This window comes from Macrotis lagotis, chromosome 8 (assembly GCF_037893015.1).
Source record: "Macrotis lagotis isolate mMagLag1 chromosome 8, bilby.v1.9.chrom.fasta, whole genome shotgun sequence".
NCBI classification, from domain to species: Eukaryota; Metazoa; Chordata; class Mammalia; order Peramelemorphia; family Peramelidae; genus Macrotis; species Macrotis lagotis.
The window spans coordinates 142,698,585-142,725,753 of NC_133665.1; the positions used below are offsets into that span (position 1 = coordinate 142,698,585).

A 27,169-nucleotide genomic window follows, 5' to 3' on the forward strand; every position below is an offset into this window, starting at 1 on the left:
TATTTTTACTATCATTAGATGCTATAGCTCGATGCTATAAGTGGACATTTCTCATCCTTTTTCTGTAATACCTTTTCTCATTTGTTATGTCTAATCTCTGGTGGGATAGGAAAACAGAAAGCCAGATCTGATACAATTGTTTATAAAGTTTGAGTAATTAAGTCCAGAAAGGGGATTTAAAGGGATCTTCAATGAGTAAAGCAAAATGTAGAGAATGGGGATTTGGGAAATGGACTTTATACTAACCATCAATCAATCAACAAGCACTGAGGAGTGGTTAAAAGTTTTTCAAATCCAATCATCCAATCCAAATAGCACTTTGTTGCTTTGAATAGGGGCTACCTAGAAGGAATGAGAACCAGTCCCTCCACTCAGAGTGATACTGGATGCAAAAAAAGAGAAGCAAATACTAGAAAATCATTTGAAGGACTAGAGATCAGTCGGGCTCTAAAAGATTAGGACAGATTTCCCATGGCTGGGTCTTGAGTGAAGCTCAGACTCCCAAGAGAGGAGGCAGTCCATTCCTGCTCTAGGGAAAAGTCAGTTCAAAGGCCCTGAGATTGGAGATGGAATATTGAGTTCAGGAAATTACATCTAATTCCATTTTGCCGCAATACATGATGCATAAAATAAATTTGGAAAGGATCAGGAAGTCAAGGACTTTGAATGTCAATTTGAGAAACTAGGATTTTACCTAGAGGCAATAGGAAGACTGAAGGAACTTTTAGCAGATGATCAGTGATATGATCAGAGGTAACTTTAGGAAGATTATCTTGGTGGCTGTGGGGAGGTCAGAATAAAGAGTAGAGACAGGCCATCCAATGTACTAGTGTCTGCAATAGTCTAAAGGAAAGATGAGGGGAGCCATGCTAGAGAAAAAAGATAGATGTAAAACATTGTCACATAGCTAGAATTTACAAAACTGCTAACTGACTAGAGAGTTTGAGCTCAACAAATTTAATCAATCAGCATTTGTTTTTAAAGCACATGACACATTCTGGGGCTAAAAAGCAAGAATGAAACAGTCCTACCCTCAAGGAGCTCACAGTCCATTGGAAAATACATCAAGTATATATAAATAAATGCACACAAAATCTATACAAGGTAAATTTGGGAGAAAAGAGGCAAAACATACTAGAAGCTGGGGCAACCAGGAAAGGCTTTATATAGAAGAGAGAGTCTTGTCCAGAAGACAGTACCTGCCTTTGCTACCACAAAGTAGCTCATCAGCTCTCATTTTGACCTCTGCCTCTTCCCCAAGCTCCAGGAGAGTCAAAGTCACTCATGCCACTGGCAGAGAGCATTACTAATATCTCAATATACTATGATCTTCTGACTTCTATGGAATAGAATCAGATTCCCCTTTTTTTCAAGCTGCTGAGTCATCAACCTCAATCCAAGGGAAGTTTTATTTTTACAGCAGAGTCAAACACACATGTCTTAGAGGCCTGCTTTCACTTCTCCAAAATCAACTAAAGAAGCCAACATCCTAGAAGAAAGAGACCTAAGGATGAAAGGAAACTCAGTGACAACCTAGTCCAGCTTGGTCTCATTTCACAGACAAGAAAACTGAGGCCTAGAGATTTGTCCATGATTTGTCCAAGGTCACAAAGGCAGTAAGCCAGGAGATCAGAATTCAGAGGCTTTGCTTAGGCTAAGCAATCATACCCCTAAGAATATATTTGCTTTATTTCAAAGCACCTATAATGTATACAGTGATACATCTATACTGTACTAGAACCTGGGACTAGGCCATGACTTCAAGAAGTTTACAACTGAATCAGGGAGCATAGCAGGTATCTAAACATCATTACAGTTGGCTGTTGAATGGGACTGATTTTATTTAAAAGAGAATGTAACAAAGACAGAAATGAAAGAGTCAAAGTGCAATGAGAAATGTAAGGGCAAGAAAAGGGTGAAATTTGCTATCAGAAGACCAGAGTTTGAATCTTGACTCTCTAATTTACAATTAGTATGTCCTTGGTCACATCATCCAATTTCTGTGGGCATCAACTTCCTCATATGGAAAATGAGAGGCCTGGACTCAAAATTCAAAGTCCCTTCCAGTTCCAGCATTCTAGTTTCGTCTACTTTGTTCTCTGGAATTGGGAGTTTTCATTTGGAAACCACCCAGTAAAAAAGGACTTTGAAAATAACCTTTTCATGGAGCAAATCCAAGCATTTGGCCCTAGAATCAGAGATTCAGAGCAGGAGGGGATCTTGGGCTTCTCTCTGTCCAAATACCTAGCAGGAAGAAACTACTATTCAGCTAGTCCTGACTCTGAGGTCCTCCTCAAAAGCTACGTTCTCTTTGTTTATCTAACTGTCAAGACAGACCACACACATGTGTATGTGGCACACATGGGCATAAACAATATATCTGCACAATGTGCCTTCACATGTAGACTTAATAGTACCTACCTCAGGATTATTGGGCAGCTCAAAATGAGAGGAGATCATACATGTTCAGCAAACTTTAAGGTGTCTTGTACATGAGTAAATAGTACTATAATATTTAATCCCATTCTTCTCATCTTGTTTGATGGAATAAACATAGAACCAGTTTTAGCACAAGTAACTATTCTAAAATCTTTCATTTAAGTTTAATGCTCTGTAAATCACCGACCAACAGATTCAATATTATTATTAATACTATTACTAGCTGTGTGACCATAGGGGAATCACTTGACTTCTCTGACCATCAGTTTCATCATCTATAAAATGGAGATAATATTTATACTGAATGTATCATAGAACTGTTTTGAGAAATTGAAATAGGACTTATTTTTCCAGTCATTGGAGAGTGTCTGTTCTAATATTACACATGAATATTAAACCTCAGGTCCTAGAAGACAGAAACCAATTAGTATCTGACTACTAATAACAGGAATCATATTTTTTTTTAGGTTTTTGCAAGGCAAACGGGGTTAAGTGGTTTGCCCAAGGCCACACAGCTAGGTAATTATTAAGTGTCTGAGACCGGATTTGAACCCAGGTACTCCTGATTCCAGGGCCGGTGCTTTATCCACTACACCACCTAGCTGCCCCAGGAATCATATTTTTTTAAAAAAAAGCAGAATGCAGTAGTCTATAGAACATTGACCTTGAAGTTAGGAAGTTCTGGGTTCAAGTCCTTCCTTCTGAGAGCACCCCAGTTTAGACTACTGGTATGCCCACAGACTTATTTTTTTGTCTTTTTTATAAATCTCTAGAGATTAGCCCAATGACATATTGTGGATGGTTAATATCACTCTTTGTCACACCATTTGGGATTTTGTGGCAAAGATACCAGGGTGGTTTGTCATTTCCTTTTCCAGGAAACTAAAGGAAACACAGTCAAGCGACTTGCCCAGGATCACACAGCTAATAAGTATCTGAGGCCAGATTTCAACTCAGGAAAATTGGTCTTCCTGCCTCCAAGGCTGGTACTCTATTCATTCAGTGAGTCACCAAACTGTCCCAAAATTGATGTCTATAGTCCTTCATGTCCCAGGCAGACCTAGAAACCTAGTCTTCTCAATTCCAAGGCTAACTCTTTATCCACTATACCATGAAGCCCTGTGATATTGCTTAATAATATAATTACTATAACAACCTTGGATCTAAAGGAAAATTCAACTGTTGTTTCTTTTCTCCCAAGGGAACTAATATAGTGAATACAAATGATAAATACTGGTGACAGAGACAATCTAGTCTCATGTCATCATCAAAATCTATTTCCCCGGCAATTAGGTGATGCAGTACCTGGGTTCAAATCCAGTCTCAGACACTTAATAATTACCTAGCTGTGTGGCCTTGGGCAAGCCACTTAACCCCATTTGCCTTGCAAAAAAACCTAAAAAAGAAAAAAAATCTATTTCCCAAAACCATTTCCTAAGACATGGGTATATTCCCATTCCATCATCTGGATAGCTGAAAGGCATCCTCTCCAAGCACACCTTCATCTCATTAGCTCTGTGTGTGTTTGTGCGTGTTTGTGTGAGTATGTGTATGTATGTTTGTATGTGAGAATATAGGTGACTGTGTTTGTGTGTGTGCTTGTGTGGTGAGGTGTGTGTGTGTGTGTGTGTGTGTGTATGTGTGTGTATGTGTGTGTGTATATTGTGTATTCTCCCCATAGAGATCAAAGATGGGGAGGCAGGGGTGTAGAAAGCAGCAACTTGAATAGAATCAAGGCTATGAAAAGGGGGAAATTACCTTACAGTAACTGAAAAGACTTGAGGCTTGAAAGAAATTAGTTTAACTTCAGCTATGAACTGGCAGGCTGATCAAAGGGTGGTTCTTTATGGAAAAAAAGTCCAAGCTCAAAAGCTGGCCAAGCCCATAACTTGAAATAGAATAGCCTCCACAATACTTGAAGGTCAAAAGCTACCAATTAATTCACTTCCCCTCTCAAGAATTCCTCCCAGTTGGAACAATCTATGTCCTTATCATAGGCTGTCTCTTATCACCTAGACTTGAAAAGGAATTTAGGGACCATTAAAAAGACCAATTTAAGAGGCAAGGATTTGAGGACCAGAAAATTTAAGTTACTTGTCTGAAGTCACACAGTTAGGTAACGAATATTTGAGAACTGGAACCCCAGTGTCTCAGATGCCCAGCCTCAGTACCCTTGCCATCTACCAGTGCCCAGTACCTTTGCCATGACCTCATGCTACCTCACAAGGTCCACCTTCCCATCACGTCTTTGCCCGACTTGCCAGTTAATCGTTGGGCCTTGTCTGTCCCCCATTCTGGAAGACACACAAATGGGCAAGGGCAGGAAGTTGAGTCTGCCAATGGAAAGGAAAGATAAGGCAGGAGAAGGGTTGGTAGGGAGGAGGGGGTGGAGACCAAGAAATACTGAGAGACCAAACCTTGGCTGGTGAGCACCAAGTACAGTGGGAAAACTGGTTTCTAATTAATACCCCAGTGGGTGAAGGGAAATATTTGAATAAGGAGCCTGATGAGTAAAAACAACAGGATCTTGACAGGGGAAGATGACAGGGTTTTTCTAGAAGGCAAAAACCAGACAAGTAATGTACATCTGCAACAGGGAGTGGACTTGACCTCAAATAGACACTTACTGAGGCTGCCTATTCACCTGTGGAGGTCTGGGACTATTCTACCAAAAGGTTGCATGGAGGACACAGAGAAAACCCATGATATCCTTGATAATGAGGAGAGAGCTCTGGAGTAGTAGAGTAGGAGGCCCAGATTCTAGTCTGGACTCCACCAGTAACTCATTCTGTGTGACTTTGGACAAATCACTCCTCCCTACCCAAGTCTCAAGCTTCTATGAAAAAGCAGGGGTCTCACCAACTGGCCTCTAGGGGCCCTTCCCTCTCTAATGCCTATGAAGTCTAAAAAGAACTAAGACCAAAGACAAGTCTTTATGGAAATACAGGCAAAGTCATGAAACAGATTTTGCTAAAACTGCTAGACATCTGTCAAGTCCCCCCTCAAATTCCACTTGCTGTACTAGCTACAGTCCTAAAAGAAAGAAGTCTCCAAAAGGCAGGAATGACTTGGAATTCAATCTGTTTTGAAATAAGAAGCCTGAACTCATTGCTTTCAGGACTCCAACTCTTCTGAGAATTGCTCTGAATGAGACTGTGACTGCTACAAGGTCAGAGCAATAGATGAAAAAAATAACGTATTCTCAGTTGACAGAAGCTAGGATCCCCAGTAGAAGGGGCGATCCTACCAGAAGCAATCTATAAGAGTGTGTTCTAGGAGTTAGAAGACTGTCAGACCTGGAGTCAATAAGATATGGACTCAACTCCCCCTTTGGAGAGTAGCCAGATGATCCTGAGAAGTCACTTTACAAACCTCAGTTTCCTCATCTGGAAAATTCAAATGAGAATTTATTCAGAGTCTCAAATGAGATCATTTCCATGAAATATTTCACAAACTTTAAAGCACTTTATTGGATGTCCCAAACTTCATAGGATACTTTTAAAGCTTCAAGAGATCAAAACTGCTTTTGGGGCACCTGTATTTATGCAAGAGTTTCTTTTTTTATTTTTTTCCCAGATCTATGATTTCATCAGTATAGGGTGCCCCTGGTGAGGAACTCCCTCCAACAACTGAGATAACAGATCTATCTGCAGCTCAGAGGCTTGGAGAATTTCTAGGGACAATTTAGTTAAAGGCACTGGAAATCAGAGGAAAGGCTTGAATCCAGGTCCTCTTAACTCCCCAACCAGCTTTCCACTCAGAATACTCAATGCTTCTTAAATGTCAGCTATTGTCAGCCAAATTCCTGAGAAAAACATGGGGGTAGGGGAGAGAATGGAATTATACCAAGATAAGAGGTAATGCCACCCCTGGGAGGAATTGGGCTACAAGTTTACTTACACTTAATCTTGGAATACAGGTTAATGAAACAAAAGGCAAGGGTGGTTCCAAGATGGTGAGAAAAGTAAGCAATGATTCTCAAGGGATCCAAGTGCCCTTCCTCCCACAAGAGAGAGTTCCTGACACAAACCTCCCCCCAGTTCCAGGGTCAGTTGAACAGAACATGCCTCCTGTCTCAGCTCCATCTGGTCTTGCATTCTAAGGATCATAGAATTAGAGGTGAAAGAGACATTAAGAGCCATTGATTCCATTGGTCAAGGTCGTGATCCAGGATTTGGTGGAGCATAGATTTCAAGCTGAAAGGGGCCTTATAGGTCATTTACTCCAACCTTCTTATCTTAGAGAGGAGGAAACTGAGGAGTAATGAGGTGAATTGAATTGGCCAGAATTCCACAGGTGATAAGGAACTGAGTCAGGATTATCTGATTCCAAATGCAGTGTCCTATCATGAACAGCCCTCAGTAGGTCTGTTAATCACAAAGGGGAAAAGATGAATCCATTTTTTTAAACTCTGAATTCAGGATGATGTTTGACCTTCATTCTCAAAGAAGACCATCAGAAAGGTGATGCCATGACAAGCACATGAACTGGATTGGGGGGGGGGGGCTGTGCTAAATCCTCAGCCTCATTTTCTTCTTCAGAGCCATGGGGGTCCAGTGTCAGATAGGAATCAATATGACTGGAGATGACTCTTTAGAGGGAAAGCAAGGTTAAGTGACTTGCCCAAGTTCACACAACTAGGAATGAAGCTGAATTTGAACTCAGGTCCTCCTGACTCCAAGGCCAGTGTTCTATCCATTGCACCACCTAGCTGCCCCTTCTGAGTTCAGGAATAGTGCTAGAGGCATTGTAATAGTTCACCAAACATGAAAGGCTGGAAATGCAAACACAAAAATGAAACCATCTAAGCCATCAACAAAGTTTAGATGAATTTTAAAGTTGTGAAGTATCTAGAAGAACATACATCTTTTTTTTTTGGCAAGGCAATGGGGTTAAGTGACTTGCCCAAGGTCAGATGATAGATATAGATATAGAGATAGAGATAGAGATAGAGATAGAGATAGAGATAGATAGATAGATAGATAGATAGATATAGATATAGAACTATTAAGTATCTGAGGCTGGATTTCAACTCAGGTCCTCCTGACTCCAGAACTGGTGCTCTATCCCCTGTATAGAATATAGATTTTAAGTTGGAAGAAACCATGGAGACCATTTAATGCAGTCCTTTTATATTACAGTTGAGGAAACTGAGTCTCAGAGAGATTAAAGAATTTTCCAGTGCTCAAATAGGACATGTCAGAGGCAGGATTTGAAGTCAGGTTTTTCTGACTCTGACTCTCTGATTACTATTCCCAATAGTTTCCTTTAGATACCAAAGTTCATTTGAGCCCCACAACATCCCTCTGAAGTAGATGCTCTGATCATGATCATATTAAAGACATGTAAACTGAGTTATAGTAGTTAAGAATGTCAGAATTAGACTCAGACAGACCTGAAATCAAACCCTTTTCAGATGCTTAGTAGCTGTGTGTGACTTTGGAGAAATCACCTAACTATTCTGACCCTCAGTTTCCTTAGCTGTAAAATGAGGGTTGTTATAAGTACTAAATAAGAGAATATATGTTGTTGGGAGTCAGGGTCTCTAAGCTGCTTGACACAGTCATGGCAAGAAGACTCAAGGCAGTCACACCGCCTGATGCAACAATATTTCCTTCTTCAATACATATAGGGATTCCATGCATACCCATATTTATAGCTATATTATTGATTACAATACGTACTCATCCTAATAGTGGAATGACTATAAAGGAAGTATTTCAGAAAAATTCCTTGAATAAAACAGATTGTAAACTCTGTTCAAATTTAACAGGATTGCCTCTCCCTGAGGCATACAAAAGGCTTCAACATTATGAAATCTCTGGAAAACTAACACTGGGAATTCCAAGGAGACGTCAGAATATATACAGGGAAAACAGGACAAAATGGGTCAGATAGAATTCCAGGTAAATTAACAGTTTTGCCCCCCTTTCCATACACAGGAATATATGAAAAAGATGGTGAGAAAATAGTTAGTATAGGTGACCAACATGTGAACTCTAACAGCCTTAATTTTGTGGGAAAGAATAAAAAAGTCACAGTAACCATAGTTTCTACCAACAAGGCCTGGAAGGAAAATTGGTTATTGTAAGAGTTAACGGATGGGTGGACAAGTATAAGGACCCTCACTATAGATTGTTAAGGGAGTATATCAAAGAACATTACTTACACAGAAAATATCAAAATCTTTTCATTAAATGAATTGCTTAATTAATAACTTTAAATGAATTAACAATTATACAATGTAGTAATAAACTAGGTAACAGGTTGAGGTCATCATGGCCTGAGTAGGGATTAAAAAAAATCAACTATATGATTGATAATTAAACTTGTAACCACATGATTAAACTTGTAACCACATGAATCATATGATTGATGATGAAAATTGTACACTTTGTAACCAAGGAAATGATCTTAGCTTGCTTGCTTGATACATACATGATTCTGAGACTATAAAAATAAATCTGAGCAGCAGTCAGTCAACCTGCTCCTGCCTTTAACCCCTGTGTTGACTCAACTCATTTCGCCAACTCTATTCCTCCTGTCAGATTCCAAGGACCCCGTGGAGGCTAGACCCCCACAATATGTCAAGTGTCATTCAAACATTAAAATGTCTTTTTTGGTTGTTTTTACATAGGAGATGATATAGCATGAGAGTGAAGTCATTTAGTCCAATCCCTTTATTTTACAGATGAGGAAAATGAAGTTCAGAGAGATTACGGCACAGATAGAGATGTCAGGGGCAGTAGATGTCAGAGGCAGAACCCAGGACTTAATAACTTGAGCTGCACATATTTCAGGCAACTTCTTTTGGATACCATAGCTCATTTGATTTTCACAACACCCCTGTGAAGTGGGTGCAGCAACCATCCCTATTTTATAAAGGAGTAAACTGAGGCTCTGAGAGGTTAAGTGATTGCTAATAAGTGTGGGAGGCAGGATTCAAAATCAAATGTCTCACATGACCACTATTCCATGTTGCCCTTAGGACCTCTATTTTCTTAGAGGACCTTCAATCCCTAAGTTTTAAATTGTGTTCAATCTTCCTCCCTAAACAAATGGTGAAAAGTCCCAAGAATCAAGCAACTTCCTTCACTCACAAATACTCAGGAGAATTAAAGATCACAAAATCAGATGGGAGAAAAAAGTCCTCCCTCACTTGGTCAAAAAAAAGTCTTATGTTCTGAGGAGCTGAGGAAAATCCAGGCAATGAATCACCAGGCAAACCACCCGTGCCTGGATAGCAATTTCTGCAAATTAAAAACAGCTGTCTAAAACAACAGCATCCATAAATTCCATAAGTAGAATTTGAAAAAGAAGCTACCTAACCAATAGGAGAGCAAGGGCCAAGGGACCCTCAGGCCACAGTGAACAACATTAGAGAGCACCAGGGAACTTACCAGCCTGCCCTAGATAGAAAAACAATCACAACAGGCACTGACCCACAACCATCCCACTGGCAAAGCCTTTCCCATGCATTAGCTTGGTCTCTCTTCAGAGGAAAGACTATAATGACACTGCTACTTTAGCTCCCATTTTATATGAGTGCAGAAGTTATCAATAATACTGAACAATTACACAGTTCTTTAAGATTTGCCAATCATTTGACAAATATGATTTCATTTTACCCACACATTAACCCTAAGAGGTAGATGCCATTATTATCTCCATCTTATGGATGAGGAAACTGAGGTAGATAGAAAGTGACTTGCCCAGAGACATGTAGCTAATAAGTACCTGAGGCTGGATTTTAACTGAGTCTTCCCTGGTTACATCCATCAATCTATCCATTGTGTGACTTGGCTATATAAGATTAAGGGACTTGCCCAAGGTCATAGAGCTATCAGAGGTTCTCACAAGTCTGACACTCTAACCAATGCATTGGATAAAAAAAAAAAATTATGAACTTAAAGTCCAAGCAGCAAATACTGAATTTTATTTAACTCATTCCTTCAGTTCTAACAACCCACATCAGAAGCAAACTCATTGAAAGACATTGTGATGAAGCAGTGGATGCTTCTAATTTAAAGAGCATTCAACTCAATATCAGCCAATCAATCAATCAAGTCACATTTATTAAGAGTCTATTATGGCACTAGTTAGACTGGCACTAATCAAGAGACTTGGGGTCTAAGAGAATAGATTAAGAGGCAAAAGGGCCTTAGAAAATTTCAATCTCTTCATTTTTCACAGGAGGAAACATAGTGAGGACCAAAGCTAGGATTTGAAGTCAGGTCCTCATATTTCAAACCTGGGCCAATGAGCAGCTGTGTGACACTAGGAGGATTCCATGAGTCTGTAACATGCGGGACTTGGACAAGATGATCACTCAAGTCCTTTCTCAATTTATTATTTTGAAATTTGTAAACCAAAAAAGATTCTATAATCAGAGCTCACATTCAGACTGGTCCCCAGGAGTGTTCTGCTCCCCTGCTGCCCTGACCCCTGCTACTGACTCTCTAGTCTTTTAAGGGCATGTCTGAATAAGGTCACTCTCTCCAGGAAATCCCATTCACTGCTTCCTCCAAAGCAAAACCTATCAGCAAGTTAAAAAGAATAAGACATTTCTCCCTGGCCCTTCATGCACAGCAACGAACACAATGCACTGATCAAAACAATCCACTGGCACACCAACCCAGGCAAGCCAATGTGGAGGATCCTTCACTACAAGCCCATCTCCTCTGGAGACCAGGTCACCACCACCGGACCCACACACTCATATCCCAGAAGGAAGTCTAGGAGTGGGTTCCCCAGCCCTCTCTTTCATTCAATAAGGTACGGCCCCAGACTCACACCCAAAATCATCTGACATCTGCCACAAGTCTCCAGTCTCCTTCTGGACAGGGACAGATCTTGAGTTCTTGGCCACTCTGGATGAGGCAACCAGATCAGGCGAGCTGCCTCCACCTCTTCCCTTTTGGTTCCGAAGCACCGGGAAGGGGGAGGTTGTGGAGGACTGGTGCCAGCGGAGTGTAACTACCATAAGTCACAGGCTCATAACTTGGCAAAACACTTGCCCCTGCCAAAGACAACAGGGCTTGATGGGGTAATTCTCAGCTCCCCCGATTTCCTCCTCATTTAACTCAGGCTACTGTTCAAATAATGTTTCTGATCCTATCAGCAAAATGACTTCATCCTCCATTACCTGGAACTTCTTTTGTTCTAAGGACTTACTGTAATTCAGGAGTGTACACTACGAACAATGAGAGCAGGGGGAAAATGGATTCAGATTTATTTTATAAACTCAGCCAGACTTGGGGAATGGAAAAGTCAAATGGGAACAGGTCACATGAACCACAGCCACTGGAGAGTCTCCAGGAAGATACCTACCTGGGCCCATGGGGGAGGGAAGGTCCTTTTTCAAGCAACAATGAAGCTCCTCTAGGAAGCCTTTCGGAACTAATGGGAAAATAAAGAAGAAGCAATTTCTTCTATCCTGTCCTGTCTTAGAGTCAGGAAGGTCCCTTCAGGAGACTTTAGAAGCTTGAGACCCTAGGCATGCCATTCTCAGACTCTTCATCTGTAAAATGATGGGATTAGACTCAGTGACCTGCACCATATCTAATGGTCTTTTGACCTTTTCTCTTTGTCCCCATAACATGCCTTTCCACCCTTCCTCAACCCATACAAAATTATAAGCACATTCATTTCATAAACAATAATCCATCACTTATCTGTATCATGAAGGAATGAACTATTCCACACAGATGAACTTGCCAAATAATTGAAGCATAGCTTTCTAAAGGCCAAATCACTTTTGCACTTGCCCCATAAATGGAAACTAAATTTTAAAGCATAGTTTCTATCTTCTTTTTTTTTAAAGTATTCAGACTATAATTTGATCTTTTTTTTGTTGACTTGGGGGCTTATGAAGTGTCTTAAACCCAGACCTTCCAAATGTGCTCCTTTCTGTTAGAATTGTTTGTAAAATAAGAATCAGTGGATTCTGAATGAGAATTTGAAGCAATCCCCAATTAGTAAAGAAAATGAGTTCTATGGAGAAGATAGTGTAGAATTTTTTTAAAAAGCTTCTGGCTTTTGAAGAGGATACAAGGTAAGAGACACAGGGAAAACATGGTCAATATAAAAAATAAAACCTAACAATACAACATTTTTAAGGCTTCTGATTAGTGGATAAAGCATCAGCCCTTAGTTAAAATCTGGTCTCAGACACTTAATGATTACCTAGCTGTGTGGCCTTGGGCAAGCCACTTAACCCCATCTGCCTTGCAAAAACCTAAAAAATAAAAATGAAAAACATAAGTGAGTTGTGGTCATTTTTTTTTCCCCACAGGGAAATTTTCTCATGCCTCAACTCACTTCTTATAACCCACTTCACACTACAGTTATGTACAGTATATGGTCAAATCCATCCAGCTCATTAGAAAGACAAGCAAGGAAAAATCTCAAGTCAATGTCTTCCTTTGTGCAACCTCATTGACTTCTGTGCCCTACTATGAATTGGTCCAAGATTGGTAATAGCCACCAATGAGATCATCTCTGCACTGCCAAGGCTCTAGGGGACAACTAAAACACTCAAGAATAAGGTAGGAAGTTGAAATTATGCCAACCTCATCAATCAAACACTATAGTAGCCTCTGTTTATGAGAGAATAGACTGACAGCTCCATGTATATTTGGGCATTCTGACAGGCATGAACATAGGAGTGGCCACCCAGGGGCCAGCTTTTGTCCAGCTCTGTTTTAGGAGGGTAGAAGGGGAACTGAAAGGGATTTCAGGATATGGACCTTGAGAACATTGAATGTTAGTGTAAGAAGTGACTTCATAGGATAGAATGTGATTGGGAAGGTTAATAATAATAATAAACATTTATCTTGTGATTACTATGTGCCAGGTACTGTGTTGTACTTTACAATTATTATCTCATTTGATTTTTACAACAACCTTAGGAGTTAGATGCTGTTTTCTATATCTTCTCTCACGTAACACTTCTGGTCCAAGCTTCTTAACAATGCCCCGCCACCTTCACAGTTAATGCTTCTTCCTTCTCATTGCCTTGGTTCCATTTTGTAGCTATTTTATATACGTGTGTGTGTGTGTGTGTGTGTGTGTGTGTGTGTGTGTGTGTATAGAAATGTATGTGCATATATTTCACATGCATATTCCCTCTCTTCTTTCCCCAACTCCCCAAAAGAATGTTAGCTCATTCACAAATGGCTCATTTAATTTTTTTCTTCTAATGATTGGCAAATAATAGGTATTTAACTAATGTCTATTAATTGCTTTATTAAAAAGCCTTAATTTTGTCCTTTCTTCATCTGTTCTGTTTTTGAAGTGGCCATGTGTGAGCTTTGCCTCCTACAGCTAGACTGTACTGAGAGCTCCCAGAGGCTAGACTTTTTTTTTGCTTCATCCTCCCCAGATCCTAGCACATAGTCCCACATGTGCTAAGGACCCAAAGTCTATTTGCATGAGGAACTGACAGGTTTAAAACAATAATTCTCCAATTAAAACCCAATATTTAGATGTGGTTTGGAGAATAAACAGATTAATCTTTAAACACCCTAGAACCAGCAATTAGCAATCAATATATCAGGAAATGAATTGTCATAGCCATTCATTTTAGAAAAGCTTCTAGGTTGCATTAGAAACATACCAAGTTTGTGGGGAAAGAGTCTTGAGAAGTCCCTGAAATACATCTCCAGGCTGGGCCTTAGGAAGAACAGACCTCAAGAAGCCTGGTCATTGGCATCCAGGGCCCCTTGGTCTGCATCATCTCTGGATGAGTTAGTCTGTTGGCATCCCTAGCTGGGTCAACAATGGGCTTGCCCAAGTTTTTCTTCTAGTCACCCATAGTCAGAACCAAGGAGTCATCATTAAGTTTTCACTCTTTCATTTCTCCTCTATATCCAGTCAGTTAACTTATCTTATTGATTCTATCTCCTCAACATCCCCTCCATGGTCCCTTTCTATCTACTCACTCCACAATCCCATCTGAACTAGTACAATAACCTCTTCTTTCTCTTTTATTTTTTTAAGGTTTTTTTTGCAAGGCAATGGGGTTAAGTGGCTTGCCCAAGGCCCCACAGCTAGGTCATTATTAAGTGTCTGAGGATGGATTTGAACTCAGGTCCTCCTGACTCCAGGGCTGGTGCTCTATTCACTGCATCACCTAGCCACCCCGTACAATAACCTCTAAATTGGTTTTATTACCAGAAGTTTTTTCCCTTTCAGCAGGTATTCTACAAAATGCTAAATCAATCCCCAAGCTCAAAAAGTGTTAGTGGCCCCCCAATATATATATACTTATCTATGACCTTAGTCTACTATCAAGGGAGTAAAATTTGAGTTTCCTGAGTGCAAAAACTATCTCCTTCTAGTAATTTTACCCTCAGGACCTAGCAGAGTCCCTGTTACCTAGAATCTATTGAACAAAAGACTGAAATCCTAGGCATGATGACTCTCTTCATTTCCCTCCTGATTATACTCCACTGGACATCTCCATCATGGCCCAGGGTCCTCTTCATTCTGCCAGATCATTTCAACCCTGGTACTCAGCTCTGGTGCCCTCTGTACTTGGGGCCCTCTCCTCTGATTAGAAGGAGGAAAGTTTCTCTCAGAACCCATACAGGGAGGTCACCCAAGTCAGACATATCTTCATTTCCCACTTGGTTTCACTCCTCTGGATTTACCTATCAGGTCAACCATCAGGATGGGTAATATCTAATCTGATATTTTTTAATTTGGAATTAATATTTCTGATTTATATTTGGTCTATAAATCCCTAGTTGAGGTCTGTAGGTCTGGAATGTAGGTCTGGATGCTGACCTTTGCCCTTATTGTGTCCTTATCGAGACCTGAAGGGGGACACTGCCTCCACTATCTCTTCAGATTGATTATATATATACATGTAAATTTGAGTTTTCACAACTGTGGAAAGACAATGAGCTAAATATGCTAAGTTTAGTAGTAGTTGATCTGTTTCCCCAGAATAGGATACATTTTTAGTCTTCTTTCTATCCTAATTTTTATCAGTTTTATACAATGGAACAGACTTTGTAAAACAGGATACAGAAGTTATAAGTTAAGATCTGTGACACCTCTATGTAAGAAGTATAAACTGGTTAACTGCCAACATTTTTATGGTTCTTTGCTTGAATCCTATAAATATTTTGCAGATACCTAGAGAATAAAACTTCATTTATAAACTAATTTTGTTATTTCATTTTAGCATAAGAAATTTATGGTTGACAGTAGTACCTTCCTGCTTCCTCCCTATTTAGTTTCCTTTTGCATTTTATTTTCCTCCATTAGATTATAAACTCCTTGAGGGCAGGACTGTCTTTTGTCTTTTTTTTTTATCCCAAACCACTTAGTATATAGTAAATGCTTAATAAATGTTTAATTTTTTTTTGCAAGATGATGGGGTTAAGTGACTTGTCCAAAGTCACACAGGTAATTATTAAGTGTGTGAGGCTGGATTTGAACTCAGGTCCTCCTGATTCCAGGGTCGGTGCTCCATCTACTGCACCACCTAGCTGCACCTTAATAAATAAATGTTTATTAACTAAGAAATTTGCATATAGTAGGTACTTAATAATTGCTTTCTGAAAAGTTCTATACAAGATAGTGCTGTTTTTGTTCTTCATTTTCAAAGAGAACCCATGAAATCACCAGTGATGTTTTAATTTCCCTGTGAATTGGATTTGAGAAGCAGAGTTGCAGTCAGCCTCACCCTCTCTTCTTGAGTCATCAAAGTCCAATGGCAAGTTGACTGGTGATTGCTCAGGATGCAGTGGGTAACCTTGGCATCTCTGATGCCTGACCAAACTCTAAGTACTCCACAGATTCTGTTTTCAGTTGCCTTCACAGTCTTTGGAACAAATTATTCTCATCTACCACTTCTTAGGGAAAGCACTTGCCCAGTACTTGGGGGTAGACACTCCCCTAACTCATCCATGGGTTCGAGATCTATTCGTTGCCCTCAACCTTGGTTATCCCCTCAGTTGAGACAGTTTAATAGACTGTAGCTACTGAGGACCCTAAAACTACATGGAGTCACAGGTGAGAGTTGGGTACATCAGGAGGACAACATAGGTGAATAAGCAGCCCTCACCCCAGAGGTACTAGTCCTCCTGAACATACTCCCCACCAGAAAAGTATAAAGGATACGGAGATGCTCTGTAAGACTTGCTGGGAAGAGGTAAAATGGCAGTTTAGGGAGGCTGAGAAAACCTTTCCCTTAGCCTTGAAAGCCAACAGAGAGAAGGGAAAAGAAAAGAGTTAGCATCTTTACTGGAAGAGGAAGGATGGGTGCATCCTGGTCAATAAGTTCAGAATCAGTTCATGGTAAGGATGGAAGGAACTCAGGGGCCTGAAGGGACTTCTCATTGCAACTGTCTTCCAAAAATGATGTTTTTTGTTGTTTTTCTCAAGGCAATGAGGTTAAGTAACTTGCCCGAGGTCAAACAGCTAGGTAATTATTAAGCATCTAAGGTCACATTTGAACTCAGATACTCCTGACTCCAGGGCCGGTGGTCTGTACACTGTACCACCTAGCTGCCCTGCTTCTGAAAATTCTAAAGCAATTTGAAGGTCCTTTCAGGTGGATTGAAAGGGAAAAGCAGAGTCTGTCTTTGATAAATTTTGCCTCCTTGCCTTCTCCTTCCTCCAGAGTCCCTTTAACCTATCTCTGCTCAACATGAACAAAAGGAGTTTCATCTCATTTACCCAAGCACATCTTCTACCCAAGAGTCTACACTGTTGTAATCAGAGAGATATGTGAAATGTCGCCCTTGTAGTAAAACCACATGAGTTTGGACTATTGGGGACAGTAAGAATTAGTGACAAATTATTTTGTTTGTTTGCTTGTAATATTCCTTCAGTCATTACTTTCAGCTATTAAGTGGAACTCTAGCTGAAAGTGTGGGCCCATTGAGGTCCTGCTTTAATGAATAGACAGCAACCCTTTGTAAATGAGCACATCAATTGTTTGTGAGTAAATGGGTATTTTCTAAATTCTTGAGGGTGCTGTCCATTCCCAGGAGTAGTTTAGGCAGTCCTCCTAGAATACATTAGCTTCCACCACTAATGTCATCAACAGGCAGAGCCAGCTCTGATTGTTTTGTCTTCTAATACTCTGCAGGTCTAGTCCCAACTCTCTGTTTACCTAGCTGTAGGACCCTGGACGAGTCACTTGTGCTCTGAGTTTCGGCTCCTCTGTACAAAGAGGGGATTGTGAAAGATGATCTGGAGGGTCCCTTGGATGCTCTTCTTCTAGGACCTGTTTCTCTTGGCCATCAGACTCAGGAAGGCCGCTCTAGGAAATCCACCAGTAGATTTCCTTCAAGGGCTGATAAGCTGACCTTCAACAGTCACGATAAGTTGTTGTTACTAAGGAAAGGTTTCCTGAGAAAATTAATGGCATAAACAAAATTACAGAGAAAGTTAGTTCTAAGCAGCTTAAAAGGTTTTCAGTGACTTAAAGATTAAAAACTGAAGACCTTTAATAAGAAAATCTTGATTGTGTTCATGTTAATAGCTCAACATGTACAGAGTGCTGCAGGATTTATAGAGAACTTGACATGCCTTCTCTCATTAGAAGCTTACAATAGCCCGGAGAGGCTAATAGTGTAATCACCACTATTCTCATGTCACAGTTTGAAAGAGGGAATAAGCATTTATTAAGTGCCTACTCTGTGAGGTTTTCTCAGCAAAGATACTGCAGTGGTTTGCCATGTCCTTCTCCAGATCATTTTACAGATGGGGAAACTGAAGCAACAGGGTTGAATGGCTTGTCTGGGGTCACCCAACACATAAGCATCTGAGGCCAGATTTGAACTCAGAAAGATGAGTCCTACTGATTCCAGGTGTAGCACTTTGTCCCCTGATCATCTAGATGAACTGAGGCATAATAACAGCACCTACCTTCCAGGTTTGATATGAGGATTAAACACTGTAAAGCAGTTTTTGGCACATTATTGTCTTTATTATTGTTGTTGTTGCTGTTATCATTGTTTTACAGGAAAAGTCTTGGTGTACAGAAGATCTGGATTCAAATCCAGCATGACACATATTAGCTAAATTACCATGGACAAGTCATAATCTCTGAGTATCTCAGGTAGCTCTTGAAATCTCTATGTTATAGCCCAATAGCTGAGGTCCAAGAAAGGAGGGAATTTCCATACTAGGTTATCACTTGTACCAGTGAAACCACAAGGCTAGACCATTAAAAGAAGAGGGAAAGGACAGATTTAAGGCAAGAATCAAGTTAATAATGGGTGAAATGTCCCCTAGTATCAAGAGTTCACCCCCACCCACCAGTCTCCCTTTCCTCCTTCAACATAGGGATCAATCACCTCTCCTGTATCTCCTTTCTCAAAGTGTTTGGTATTTGGCAATCTTACTGGCCCAGAAGTCACAAGAACACCTTCCCTAGAACAAACATGGGTGGGACAATAGAGAAATTGTTTAATTTGGAGTCATAGGTCCTGGGTTCAGATCCTAGCTCTCTCTACTGTATGATAATACGTACCCAAGTCTAGTATCTCTAGACTTCATTTTCCTTCTCTAGAAAATGAGAGGGTTGACCTAGAGGAGACTTAAAGTCCTTCCAATTCTAGCTCCTGAGAGACCTATCAGTCCCCTTCACTCCCTACTTTCCCTGCAGACATTTACCAGCTGTGAGACCCTGACCAAGTCACTTAAATTCTAGATGCCACAAGTCTCTCTAGGACTTATCTAGGGCTGCAATATACTCTGCTACAGAGGTGAGTGACATATACTTTTATGTGAAAAGTATTATACTTGGTGCCAGAGGCATGAAGATGAAACTTTTCTTTTGTAGAGAACCTTAAAAAGCTAGTGTGTGTGTGTGTGTGTGTGTGTGTGTGTGTGTATACATATATATGTATATATATACATATATAGAGATAGATAGATATAGATATACATTTATATAGAGAGAGAGAGAGATATAGATATACACTTATATTTATATATGTATATATATGGGATCCTTAAAATTATATATATAATTTTAAGGATCCAAAGCTTTAAATGATAAATTATTTGATCTTCACAACAATATTATGAGGTAGGTACTGTTATTATCCCCATTTTCAGAAGAGGAATTTAAAGCTAAGAGAGGTTAAATGACTTGCCCATGAATCACATAGGTAATAACTGTCTGAGGCAGAGTTTGAACTCAAATCTCCAATTCCCTCACACTACCCTCTGTATAACCCGGCTGTCTCAAGGTGGCTTGAAGATAATACTCAAGGAGGGTCATCTTTTCTAGAATCATTCCTCAGTGCATGCAGTGGGCAAAGTATTTATCTTCCTTGAGCTTACAGTATAATAGGAAAGATTTACCTTCATGGAGCTTACAGTCTAATAAGAGAGAATGATCCCCAACAACCTTACAGTCTAATGGGGAGATTTAGCCTCAACAAGTTAACAGTCTAAATAGGAAATTTACCCTCAATAGTCTAATCAAGAGAGTTACCCCCAACAAGCTTATAATTTAATAGGTGAGATCAAACATGTGCACATTGAGTTATAACACAAAGGAGACAACCAGAGAAAGTGTTGGGAGAAGTTTGGGGTCTAAGGGTTAGATTAAGGATGGCTTCTTCCAGGACGCAGCAGCTCAATTGGGCCACGAAGAAAGGAAAGTACTTTAGGAAGAGGAATTGCAGTAGGGACGTCTGGCAGAGGCCTTTCCAGACCTAGAGAGACAAAGTTAGCTAGGGCTAAAAGCTGGGCTAAAGACTGGGGAGAATGAATAGTCTTGGTCAGCCAGAATGGAGAGTGGTTAAAGGAGAGCAAGAGTGAGATAAGGCACATGGGTCAATTCCTAAAGCCCGGACAGATAGGTCAGCAGCCCAGGTATCTCCACAGGGTCCTGCCACTCTGACTTCATTAGGTGAATATTTAGCACTTACCAGAGGTAGCACCTGGCTTTGAAGACAGGAAGATCTAAATTCAAATCCCACCTGTGACACTCATGGGATCTCCCTGGGCAAATCAATTAAACTATTTGAGCCTCATAAATGAGGGAGTTGGATTTGGTGATCCCACAGTTCCCTTCAGTTCTAAGCCTATGAAATTATGATTCATTGATTTATGGCATTACAATAGATGTTGCCAGATATCCAGTGATAAATAGTACAAAATCTGCCCTCAAGGTGCTAATGATCTATGTCTAATGATGCTTAAGAAGAAAAGGATAAATAGAGCAAGATCCTTCCTATCAAGGTACTAATCATTTCAAAGAAAGGAACAACATACGTGGAAAATATGTTATACAAAACATATAACTGAAAATAAGTAAGACACAATGCTATGAGATCCAATACGGGAGTATTCACATGGCAAGATGGAAAAGATCAAGGAAGGCTTCCCAGAGGAGGTAATAGTTGAACTGAACCCTAAAGAGTAGAGATGACATCAACTGGCAGAGATGGGAAGAAGGGCATTCCAGGAATAAGGAACAATGTGAAGACAAGGAGGCAGGAAAGAGTGGGATGTGTGCTGGGGACAGCAAGGAGCCCAGTTTAGCTAGAACATGGCAAATTTGAGGTGGAGGCGTGTAAGCTAAGGCTGCAAAGGTGGGTGGGAGCCAGATTGCAGAGAGCTTCGAATGCCTTGCTGAGATGTGGTCTTGATTCCTTAGATAATTAGTGGGAGCCAAAGAAGGTTTTAAAGCATAAAAGAGAGGCAATCAGAGCTGAGACTAGAGGCAAACAAGACAGGTGGTATCTCTAGGCATGGTAGAAAAAGAGATAAAAGGGATATGTGTTAATTATTCTTTATGGCTATAGATTTTCATGTCAGAAAACTCAACTCTCTACAGCATGAAGGTATTAATTTTGGGGACAAATTAGGTCATTCAAAGCCACTAGAAAGAAAGTATATTAGAAAGTATATTAGACTGGGCTTGAAGTCAATAAGAATGAAATTCAAATCCTACTTCTCATACATACTAGTTGTGTGATTCAAAAGGAAAACACTTAAACTTCTCTGTACCTCAGTTTGCTCATCTGTAAAATGAGGGTAAAAATAATAACCATAGCACCTCCTTCAAAATGTTGTGAAACATAAATGAAATGATATATAAAGAGTACTTCGTAAGGCTTAAATGTTATACATATATATGTGTGTGTGTGTGTGTGTGTGTGTGTGTGTGTGTGTGTGTGTGTGTGTGTGTATATATAAATAACTATTATAATTGACAGGTAGACATCAATACACAGCAGTCCTAATTCCAAACGCTTCCCAGGGTACCTCTCATTAACTAGAACAAAGTCAAATCCTGGGTATACAACTTTTCAAAAGCTGCCATTCTAGGGTTTGAACACTTTTTCAAGAACAAATTTCATAGGGGTGGCTAGGTGGTGCAGTGGATAGAGCACTGGCCCTGGAGTAAGGAGTACCTGAGTTCAAATCTGGCCTCAGACACTTAATAATTACCTACATTTAATAATTACCTAGATGTGTGGTCCTGGGCAAGCCACTTAACCCCATTGCCTTGCAAAAAAACTAAAAAACAAAAGCAAAAACAAAAACAAAACAAATTTCATTTCTATTTGACACCAATGACACAGTATCCCATGATGAAACCCAATGTGCACAGCTCAGAAATGAGAAGAATGACATAACCATGCAGACAGAGGTATAATATGAAAGAACCCTAGATTTGTCAGCAGGCTTGGGTTCAAATCCTAGCTCTCCCAATTGTTACCTGTAGGACTTTGGCTAAATTATATTTCCCTTTTTCTGGATTTCATTTACCACTTCTCTAAAATGAAAGATTAGGGTCTTAACATTTTACTTACCCTGGATTCTTTTTGGCAATGTGTTGAAACTATGAAGCCCTTATCAGAATGTATAAATTAAAATTTAAATGAGTACAAACAAAACCAATTACATTGAACAACAGCTCCAAAAATATTTTTTAAAGTATATGGACCCCAGATTAAGAACTTATATGTAAAACAATCCCTAAAATCTCTTCTACTTCTAAATCCAATGACTCTCAAAATGCTTTAAAGAAAAAAGTAATCCATTGGAGGCTAGATGGAATGGACTAATGTTTGGAAGTGAAGCCATTAAGATAGGGACCATCATACAACTAGACACTAGTTATGCGATCCTGAGTCTCTATTTTCTCATCTATAAAACTGGAGTAATAATAGTCTCTGCTTCACTATGCTGCCCTAAAGATCAAATGAGACAATGACTACACAGGAAGCCATCCGATCCAGCCAAAATATATTAAGTGCCCACTCTTTGCCAATGAATATACTTGATATTAGCAATACAAAGATCAATACCAAAAATCAAATTTAAAAACCTAATAGTGCCTGCCCTCAGCGTTCTTAGATACTAATGGAGAGATGTAACACATAAACACGTAGATCACTTGATGAAGAAGGAAGGGAATGTTGACAATCTGTCCAAAAGGGAAGAACAAGGAGCCATTTCACATGAGGGAGTCCTAGATGGCTGCTGAGGACTGAAACCCCTCTTCAGCTCCGAGATTCAGTGAGCCAAGGCAGAATTGTCAAACTGTGGGTGTCTCAGATTGAAAAGTCCCTGGGAAGTATTTAACAACATAAATGCCAATGCAATGCAAGATAGATAATGCTCATTTATTGTTTTTCATTTCTCTGACTTAGACACCACTGAACTCAGAGGATCAAGAGAGGCTTCTCCCAGGAGATGGCATGCTAGATGAGCCTTAGAGGATTCTCAGAGGCATTGGGAGAGGGAGGGAGGGAGGGAGGGCTTTCTAGATAGAGTGAACAGTTTACTCAAAGGCATAAAGATTGGATATGGAACACCCTGAGTTCAATGAACAAGCAAGTAGACCAGGTTAGCTGACTTCAGAAATGCTTTTTCCTTTAACCTAATTTCCAATCCTCTCCAAGCCCAACATCCATGTTTGTGTTCCCTATTATTAATATTTCAGTATTTGGCAAAAGAACAAGAAGGAAATGAAAGCGATTATGTAAAAGGTTTGGAAACAACCTGGTGAAGCCCAGTCATGAGATAATAACTGAAAGGGCAACAAAATGAGGGGCCCCCACAGATGCCCAGGTGCTAGGCTGTCTGGCTGTCTCTGTCTTCTCAATTTTTCAATCTCAGTCTCTCTTCTCTCTGTCTCTGTCAATCTTTCTCTGTCTCTCTCTCTAGTCTCACTATATCTGTGCCTGTCTCCTCTTTCTCTATTTCTATCTCTTTGGCTCTATTTCTCTCATTATCTCTTCTGTCCCTCCTTCTGTCTATCTCCCTCTCTCTGTCTTTTTCTCCCTTTTCTCTATTTCTTCTCTCTCTCTCTCTCTCTCTCTCTCTCGCTCTCGCTCTCGCTCTCGCTCTCGCTCTCTCTCTCGCTCTCGCTCTCGCTCTCTCTCTCGCTCTCGCTCTCGCTCTCTCTCCCCCTTCCTTCACAGAGTATGTTGAGCTCATCAAGATTTTACTTACTACTTTCTGCCCTATATTACTTAAGCATCCAACTGGTCTGCATGATTCATGGCAAGCTGATTGTTACTTCTGCTCTGAGAAGGGACAATATCCTTCTTCCCAGTCACACTCATGCTGCACCTTCCCCAAAACTGGGGACTGAGACTTTCTTGACTTTTTTCCATGCTCATCATTTAAATGATCAATAAATACTGATGAGTCCCAAAAAATCAGCAAGCTGATCCTTACATAATGCATACGCCCTTTCAGCAACTCTGACGGATGACTCCAAATCAAGTCCTTCCATTGAGCTAGCAAAATTCATTCAAGATTGAATCTAGATTTGATTCAAACTCAATTAATTGATACCCATGGGCTTCTGTTGACCCACTCAAAGACTCACCCTTCAATGTTTCCAGTTAGAAGGAAGGCTTCAGGAGAGGAAGACAAGATTCATAGCCAGGCTCTTCTCTAGGGACTGGAGTATCTTGGCTTCAAGTCTAAAAGGAGAAACAGAACAGAGGTTAACCATGTTTCCAGAAAAGTTCTCAAGGGGGCAAATCCATTCATTAAGTCAACAAAGTTGCTATTATATATTCCAGATATGATGCTAGGAACTCTATGGAACACAGTGATGATTGAGAAAACTGGTTCCTGTTCAAAATGAATTTTTCAGTACAGAAAGGGAAGTGATACCATAATCATTATAATCAGCATTTACCTAGCACAGTAAGGCTTGCAAAACACTTTTCCTATCTTCTTTGATTTGATCTTCACAACAATCCCAAGAGGTAGCTACCATTGGTAGGTAAATCATTTTGTAAATGAGTTAAATAAAGCGCAGAGAAATGAAATTATTTGACCAGAGTCAGACCATTAATAAGTATTGAAAACAATGTTCAAACTCAAGTTTTGGGGACTCTGAGCACTGTGACATCACCAAGATGCCTTAAAGTACCCTGTTCATTTGTGTCACTAATACAAATGACTGCAATATGTCAAGGATTATCCTAGAAATACAAGCATACTGCTGTGGGAGCAGAGTAGAGAAAGAACATTTCCCAGAGTATTCACATATGGTTTCAAAGAAGAAGGGACATTGGATTGTGTCAAATGATAGCCCTTGGCTCAGTCATTCAGCTCAGTCATCTCAAATAAACAAATATTAAGTGCCTTGTAAATAAAAGGTATTATGCAAATAACTATGGGTAATGCAAAATAAGCAAGTATATGAATGTTGGTCCTTTCTTTCACTCAAGTATCTGCAATCAGCTTGGAAAGACAACACATATATGTAGAGCAAAAAATTAATTCCCAAATAAGTGGCACATTAAAAAGTGCCATGGAAAAGTACTAAAATCTACTTACTACCTTGTCAACTCTCAGGCAAGTTTCTTCATTTATAAAATGAGAAGGTGGACCTAGATAACCTTTGGGGTACTTTTCAGCTCTGGATACTATATATACTGTTCATACATAGCTATTTGCATGATGATTCTTTCACTACCATTAGACTATGGGTTAAGACCTGGAACTGTATTTTCTTTGTGTTCCCAGTGCAATTGTATAATGAATGCTTACAAAATACTCAATGAGACTGGATTAATGATTATATGATTTTTAAACTCAAAAGTTACATGTGATATAATGAAATACATCAAATCATCTGTGATGCTAAGTGGGACAGAAATGAGGCTAATTCAACCCATTTACCTTTAATGTCACAGTCAGTTGTGAAGGTTAGCATAGTTCCTATGAAAAAGAACTGAAGGTTCTGGTTGACCATAAACTAATAAGAGGCAATAGGGTGATGCAGTTAAAGTAAGTGACTGCAATTTTTGGTTATATTTATTGAAGATTAGTGCCTATGTCACAGCAAGAAATAATCCCCAGTACTCAGTACTATAAATTACCCAGAGTACATCTAAACACTGCATTCAATATTGGAGGTCATATTTGAAGGCGGACACTGACAAACAACTGTTTCTAGAGTAAGGCAACAAAGATGGTAGAGGTTGGGACAAAACCTTAATAACTAAGTAGAGAAATTAGAGGAGCCTGATCTGAAGAAAAGATGGGATAAGAAGATATTCTTTTCAAGTACTTAATGGTTGTTTTATAGAAAGATAAGAAATAATCTGATAAGATTACCTTGATAAGAAAGTAGATAGTAATAGATCATAGCATGGTTTTAATGAGAACAATCATGTCTGATTTAACCTCATTTCCTTTTGTGACAAGGTTATTGAATTGGAAGCTCTGGATACTCAGAAGTCATAATTTTCTTAGATTTTAGCAAACATTTGACAGAATGGTAATCTTAGAAATATGATGGAGAGATCTGAGTTAGACAATAACACACCTAAATGTATTCAGAATTGGTTAAATAGAGACCAAGAGTAGTCATTGATGGTCCAATGTTAATTTGAAGGAAGGTCTCTAATGAAGTGTTCCAAGGAGTTTTCCATTTCCTTGTACCATTTGTTATTTTTATCAATGTCTTACAAAGGTGAAAATAAAAAGGCTTATCCAATTTGAAGAAAACACAAAGCTAGAAAGGATAGCTAACATGTGGTGTGATCTCAATAGGATAGGATCACAGGGTAACTCTACAATTTAATTGAAATAAGTATATCTTCCCACACTACAGTTCAAAAAAATCAACTTCACAACTACAGGACAGAGGAAGCATCACTAAACAACAATTTGTCTGAAGAAGACCTGAAAGTTTGGGGGATTGAAAGCTCAATGGGTCAAAAATGAGAAAAGATAGCCCCAAAAGCTAATACTATCTTCACCTTCATTGTGAGAAGCGGGGTACTCAGGACAAGGATACCACCAAATCTGCATGTATTCTCTCCTAGTCAGAACCCATGGAGAGTACCTTGGTCCTTTCTGAGAACTATGTTTGACAAAGGGCTTTGACAACCTAGAGAATAAACAGAAGAGAACTATCAGGGGTGGGAGAATGAATAGCCTTGGGATCTTGCCATTAGAGAGATCAATTAAAGAAACAGAATATTTAAGATCTAGATAAGAGTAAATTATGGTGGGGGGAGGGGAGTGAGGGAGAAGACACATACTTGCTAACTCCCTTTAAGTGAAGAATTACTACATGAAAGAGAAATTAGGTTCTGCTTGACCCTAGAGGGAAGAACTAGGAGGGATGGGTAACTCACAAGGCACATTTAGGACAAATGAAAGTTAAAAACTTCCTAATGGCAGAACTGTCCAAAAATGTCATGAACTACTGGCTCCCCTTCGCTAATGGCTTTCAAGGAAAAGTTGTCTGATCACTTTGGGA

General features: G+C 39.7%; 1 protein-coding gene across 15 annotated transcripts in view; it reads right to left on the reverse strand.

Moving 5' to 3' along the window:
- Positions 1–27,169, reverse strand: part of ATP2B2 (ATPase plasma membrane Ca2+ transporting 2) — a 681,398-nt gene that overhangs the window by 374,648 nt on the left and 279,581 nt on the right. For 12 of the 15 annotated variants that reach the window (XM_074198571.1, XM_074198568.1, XM_074198575.1 and 9 more), the window contains one exon: positions 24,269–24,365. The gene's annotated coding sequence lies outside the window, so the exon portion shown is untranslated. The other 3 variants (XM_074198588.1, XM_074198577.1, XM_074198574.1) reach the window with 3 other exon arrangements.